We start from the raw sequence: 6,928 nt of genomic DNA, 5'->3' as shown, positions 1-6,928 counted from the left end.
CTTTCCTCTTGTGATTGAGTTCTAGCTTCAGAGCATTGTGGTCTGAAAATATGCAGGGAATGATCTCAATCTTTTGGTACCAGTTGAGACCTGATTTGTGACCCAGGATGTGATCTATTCTGGAGAATGTTCCATGTGCGCTAGAGAAGAATGTGTATTCTGTTGCTTTGGAATGTAATGTTCTGAATATATCGGTGATGTCCATATGGTCCAGTATGTCATTTAAAGCCTTTATTTCCTTGTTGATCTTCTGCTTAGATGATCAGTCCATTTCAGTGAGAGGGGGGTGTTAAAGTCCCCTACTATTATTGTATTATTGTCAGTGTGTTTCTTTGATTTTGTTATTAATTGGCTTATATAATTGGCTGCTCCCATGTTAGGGACATAGATATTTAAAATTGTTTGATCTTCTTGTTGGACAGACCCTTTAAGTATGATATAGTGTCCTTCCTCATCTCTTATTATAGTCTTTGGCTTAAAATCTAATTTATCTGATATAAGGATTGCCACCCCAGTTTTCTTTTGATGTCCATTAGCATGGTAAATTGTTTTCCACCCCTCACTTTAAATCTGGAAATGTCTTTGGGTCTAAAATAATTTTCTTGTAGACAGCATATTGATGGGTCTTGGTTTTTTTTTTTTTTTTTTTTATCCATTCTGATACGCTGTGTCTTTTGTTTGGGGCATTTAGCCCATTTACAGTCAGAGTAACTATTGAAAGATACGAATTCAGTGCCACTGTATTGCCTGTAAGGTGATTGATACTGTACATTGTCTCTGTTCCTTTCTGGTCTACTACTATTAGGCTCTCTCTTTGCTTAAAGGACCCCTTTCAATATTTCCTGTAGGGCTTGTTTGGTGTTTGCAAATTCTTTTAATTTCTGTTTGTCCTGGAAGCCTTCTATCTCTCCTTCTATTTTCAATGACAGCCTGGCTGGATATAGTATTCTTGGCTGCATGTTTTTCTCGTTTAGTACTCTGAATATACCATGCCAGTTCTTTCTGGCTTGCCAGGTCTCTGTGGATAAGTCTGCTGTCAATCTAATATTTCTACCATTGTATGTTACAGAGTTCTTGTCCTGAGCTGCTTTCAGGATTTTCTCTTTGTCACTAAGACTTGTAAGTTTTACTGTTAGATGATGAGTGTGGCCCTATTTTTATTGATTTTAAGGGGGTTCTCTGTGCCTTCTGAGTTTTGATGCTTGTTCCCTTTGCCATATTAGGGAACTTCCCTACTATAATTTGCTCCAATATACCTTCTGCCCCTCTCTCTTTCTTCTTCTGGGATCCCAGTTATTCTAATATTGTTTCATCTTAGGGCATCACTTATCTCTCAAATTCTCCCCTCGTAGTCCAGTAGTTATTTGTCTCTCTTTTGCTCAGCTTCTTTATTCTGTCATTTGGTCTTCTATATCACTTGTTCTCTCTTCTGCCTCATTCATCCTAGCATAAGAGTCTCCATTTTTAATTGCACCTCATTAATAGCTTTTTTGATTTAAACTCGGTTAGATTTTAGTTCTTTTATTTCTCCAGAAAGGGATTTTATTTCTTCATAAGGGGATTCTCTAATATCTTCCATGCCTTTTTTGAGCCCAGCTAGCACCTTGATAATCGTCATCGTGAAGTCTAGTTCTGACATATTGCCATGTCTGTATTGATTAGGTCCCTAGGCGTTGATACTGCCTCTTGTTCTTTTTTTTTTTGTGAGTTTTTCCACCTTGTCATTTTATCCAGATAAGAATATATGAATGAGAGAATAAAATACTAAAAGGGTGGCAACAACCCCAGAAAAATATACGCTATACGCTAACGAAATCAGAAGAGACCCAAAACCGGGGGAGAAGAAAGAGGGGGAAAAAATAAAAAAGTTAAAAAAATTAAAATATATATATATTAGACTGGTGAATAGAACAGGACCACCCACTTGATTTTGCGTGTACTCTGGTCTCTTAGAAGAAACTACCTCCCAAAATTTTAAAGAAAGAAAAACATATATATATATAAAAATAAAGATAAACATAATGAAGGGATGGAAAATGACTGTAAAGATGGAAATTTTTAAAAAGATTCTAAAAAAGGAATTGAGAAGATAAGTTCGTTGGAAAAAGGGAAAAAAAGAGAGGAGAGAATATGATCAGGCTGGAGACAAGAACAAAGCCATGTGCTAGATTTAGGGTATATTTTGATCTATTGGAGAAACTGTATCCCAAAATTTTAGAGAAAAAAATCCTATATGTATACAAAAAATAAGGTCAAATACAATGAAGGGATAAAATATGACTATAACAATGAAAATTTAAAAAGATTTTTTTTAAAAAAAGGTATTATTAAGATAAAATAGTTTTTAAAAATGTTAAAAGAGGAAAGAGGAAAAGTTAAAAAAATAGAATAAGAAAAAAATTTTAAAAAATAACTTGAAAGACTGAGGGATCATGGAAAAATGCCATGAATTTTATGTGTTACTTTCCCCTAGCTCTGGAGTTCTGCAGTTCTCACTAAATAGTGAACTTGGTCTTGGGTGCATATTCTTGCTGATCTTCTGGGGGAGGGGCTTGTTGCAGTGATTCTCAAATGTCTTTGCCCTAGGCGGAATTGCACTACCCTTGCCCAGCTAAGTAATCTGCTCAGGTTTGCTCTCAGGAGCTTTTGTTCCCTGAGTGCTTTCCATAGAGCTCTGGAGAACAGGAATGAAAATGGCGGCCTCCCATTCTCCAGCCAGAGGAGCCAAGAGCTTGGGACCCCACTCTTCAGTGCACCCTTGGAGAAAAGCAGTCAATCCCTCCCATCTCCCTGGTCTCCAGCCGTCCTCCAAGCTCACCCAGCCTGTGACCAAGTGTTTCTATCTCTGGCGCATGGCCTTGTTTGGAGTCTCCAAATCCAGCAGATTCCTGCTGTGTGCTCCCATGCCTCTCCTCATGGAGGAAGAAGGAGGGGGTTTCCCCGGATCTGCTGCCTGTGGGGTCCCTGCTGCTGGGTCACGGTTTAAGGTAACCCTGAGCTGAGAGCTCATTCCTTGGCTGTCTCTGTAGTCAGCTTCCTGGCTCTGATACCTGTGAGTTCTGCTACACTCAGACACCCCTGGTTTTTCTGTGACCCCACAGGTCCTGAGACCACACTGTCGCTGCTAGAGCTCCACCCCCACTTAGCCTCTGGAGTGGTGTCCCTTAGTGGAGCAGACTTCTAAAAGTTCTGATTTTGTGCTCCACTGCTCCACTGCTTGCCGGAGCCAGCCCCTCCCTGCATGGTCTATCTTCCTGTCGCTCCGCATGTCCCACCTTCCAGAAAGTGGTCAATTTTCTGTTCCTAGAATTGCTGCTCTTCTTCTGTTCTATCTCCTGTTGGGTTTCTAGGTGTTTGGAATGATTTGATAACTATCTAGCGGAACTCCTGGGACCTGATGCCATTTTAGTCTGCTACTCCTCCATCTTGCTTCCTCCCAAATGTTCCCTTTTTTAAAGCAAGCTCTGCATCCAAGGTGGGGCTGGAACTCACAACCCATAGATCAAGAGTCACATGCTCCACCTACTGAGCCATCCAAGTGTCCCTGAAACAACCTTTCATGCAGAAGGGGGGGCTACTGTAATAGCTAATTTGAGCATCTAGCAAGTGCCAGATTCTCTGCCATTTTCTATAGTAAATTCAACTTTGTGAAGAGAGGTTATTATCCCCATTTTACAGATGAGAAAATGGAGGTTCAGAGGACGTAGAGAGTAGGTAGCCTGGTGGAAGTCCCCCAGCAAGAAAGAGAGGGAGCCACTCTTAGAGCCCCAAGTTGGTCCTGCCCCAGACACGAGGCTCTTAGCCCCACATAAAGCATGGGCAGCAGATGCTTCTGAAACCCATACTCTTAGGAGCTGCTCTGGAAATGGTCACTAAGCCTCTTCCCAGGGTGGTGGGAAAAAGTTGTATTTGTTTTCCTGTGGCGGGAAATCCTCTGTTCTGTTGCTAACCCCAAGGCCTGTTGCTACTGAGCTTATTCCTGTGTGAGTCCAGCCGCACACACACCTGAATTTGAGATCATTCCCTAAATGCGTCTTGAATCCTGAGTTTTTGATTCTCTCGTGGGCATTTCTCCATGTCTACCATAAGCTCTCTGGAGGAGGGAATGTTTATGACTTTTCTTCCCAACCTTTCCTATGGATTATAGCTTCTTTCCAGGCAAGAAGCTCTCCGTCCTGTCTCGGTGGTTTCTCTCCCACTGCATGCCCACCCCTGGCTTCCCTTGGGTTCCTCCGTGGAAGTGGGTGGTTACTGGTCAGCGTTGTCCTCCTGACATCGGCAGGACAGGCTGTGCTTCTTAACCACGCATGTGTGGGCAGGATGTGTGCTCCAGGAGGGATTGGGGAGGGGGAGGGACAGGGGGAATGAGAGAGGGAGATGTGCAGACTCCCTCCTGAGCAGGGAGCCCAACACAGGCCGGAATCCCAGGACCTTGAGATTATGACCTGAGCTGAAATCAACAGTCAGACACTTAACCAACAACCACCCAGCTACCCTTCCTGAAGCAGTCCTTTAAAGCCACTTGGGTGTTAGTGTTTGGCTGGGGAGAAGGAGGATATTAGTAGGAGACTCTTATGATGCCAGATTAGACTGTTAAAGGGGTCCCAGCTAATGTGAATGATCAAGAAGCCTGGCTGGTGATGGAATACAAGGGTTGCGGGGAGCCTACAATTAGGGACAGTCCTTCTCTTGGTAGGTTACCTGGCAGTTTCCTTAGCCACGAGGGGTGTGTCCAAATTGCCTGAGAGGGCCCTGGCTCAACAGATTTGCTCTGATCCCTTTTCTTTGCCTATGAGGCTTCTTAGTGTAAGGCCCTGCTAAGTTGGTGCCCTCCCCCAAGGGTCCCCCAGGCCATATTCTTCCAAAAGCACGCCGTGCCCTGTTTGGTGGGGTTTCTTTCTGTATGAGAAGGGCTACATCTTCTGAATCTAGAGGCAGACATATCTGGTTATGAATCCTAGCTTGGCCACCTATCAGCTGTGTGACTTTTGGCATGTGGCTTAGCCTCTCCGAGTCCTAGTTTATCCCATCTCTAAGGTGGTATAATGATAATATCCCCCATTATATCATAATATTATATGCAAATGTTATGGATACAAAGTTGTAGTATTTATTTAAAAGTGTCAAATGCTGGGGCACATGACTGGCTCTGTTGGTAGAGCCTGTGACTCTTGATCTTGAGGTCAAGCCCCGCACTGGGCAAAACACTTACTTTAAATAAATAAATAAATAAATAAATAAATAAAAGCATTTAAAAAAATATTGCCATTCTAATGTATTATGTATTATAAATTTGTACGTATCTACTTATACATATATAAAATATTATGTAGCACCATTGTAACTACCTGTATCTCATGTACTAGCAATATTCTGTAACATAACAACCCATCCTACTGTGAGACTTAAATTCTGTAGGCAGAGTGTTTAGCACGGTCCCAGGCTCATCATGTAACTTAATCGCTGTTAATTATTGTGATCATAATTTTCTGGGGACCGCAACATATAAAACAAGGGCCCATTTACTCACAATGTTCTGCTTGCTGTATGTGGTTGTTTTGGAAGCCATGAAGCTCATCAAATAATTAGGGAAGCCAAGCCCCATTATAACCCGGGAGAGGAGAGAACAGTATCCAGGGAGATGTTTGTTAAATTCTAAGTTGTTTTTTTTTTTTTCTCTCAAGGGAGAGATGCTTTTTTAGCATAACTTAGACCAACATGTTATTTAATAGAGAAGTGTATTAAATTTAAATAACCACCCACGTGTTCTATGTGTCTTGAGGTGTTATTAGCCTGGGTTTTTATTGTCGTACATGTGGGTGAGGAGGAGGGTGAGGCAGAAGTGGGACTGGATATAAAGACACAGCTTTTGTTGAGTTCTCCCAGCTTTCCTGTGTCAGTCCTGTGTCCCTGGTCGAAGGCTGTACTTGGAGCCAGAATTTGGGAGGAGAGGAAGGGGCTCTGCGCTGACGTCTTTGAGAACTTAGCAGTGATAGACCTGGACTTAGAACCCTCATCCCTTGTTGACTATGTACGTACTGGGTATCATTTCTCCCAGTTTTGCACAGAAGCAGTGTGAAAGCCCAAGAGATGAAGCCTCATGGCCAGGGTCACACAGCTGGTAAAACACCGTGAGATCTGAGATCAGACAGCTGAGATCAGAATCCTGATTTCACCTGTGTGCTGATAGTTGCACTTAATATCCTTAGGTCTCCGTTTTCTTATCTACTAAATGGGTGCAATGACGAACCCTAGCTCAGGGCGTGAGAATCAATGAGATTAACTCTATAAAGTCTAGAGACCTGTTAGCTGCTGCCCTTACGATAATCCCTTTGCATTTTGCTTATTCATCTCTTTTGTATGGGAGAGCCAGCTAAGATTTTTGCTCGAGGCTGACTCAAGCCTGTGCAGTGGTCACTTCTGTCTGGCATCACTGCTGATTATGGCAGGGAAGTGGAAGGAACGGTGTGGCTATCTTGTGAAAAACCAACAACCTGGTCCCTTTTCCGTATGTCAGTGAACCAGAGGAACATCTGTGCCTTTTTGCACATCAGTGACTGAAGCCTCAGGGCAAGTCCAAGATGGACCATTCTCAGGAATGCTTTTCAGGGAGGCAAACATGAGATTTGATTTCCATATTGACAGACACAACATTTTTGGGAGGAGTAATTTATTACTCCATAAAAACATTGTAAAAGGTGTCTCTGGAGGTCTGCTGGCAGGTTCAGCCTTGGATTCACTCTCCAGGGAAGAAGAAAAGTGTGTTGCTGGGGTGCCTAGAGCTGCCCAGCCCCACTGCTGCTGCTGCTCTCCTTCCCGGTGCTGTTTATCCATGTCTGGGGCTGACCCCACCGGAGCCTGCCTCTGTCACCTGTAAGGATACCGACTCATGGGGTGAGGTTAATTGGTGAGGAAACCGGTCCCGGCT

The 6,928-nt window shown here is 43.0% G+C and overlaps 1 protein-coding gene across 1 annotated transcript in view; it reads left to right on the top strand.

Annotated features, from left to right (window-relative positions):
• The window catches only part of LOC111143883 (Rho guanine nucleotide exchange factor 3), a 312,758-nt gene that overhangs the window by 96,013 nt on the left and 209,817 nt on the right, over positions 1–6,928 (top strand).

Source organism: Enhydra lutris, unplaced genomic scaffold (assembly GCF_002288905.1).
Source record: "Enhydra lutris kenyoni isolate GAN:26980312 unplaced genomic scaffold, ASM228890v2 scaffoldscaffold10, whole genome shotgun sequence".
NCBI classification, from domain to species: Eukaryota; Metazoa; Chordata; class Mammalia; order Carnivora; family Mustelidae; genus Enhydra; species Enhydra lutris.
This window is presented reverse-complemented; position numbering and strand designations above follow the sequence as displayed.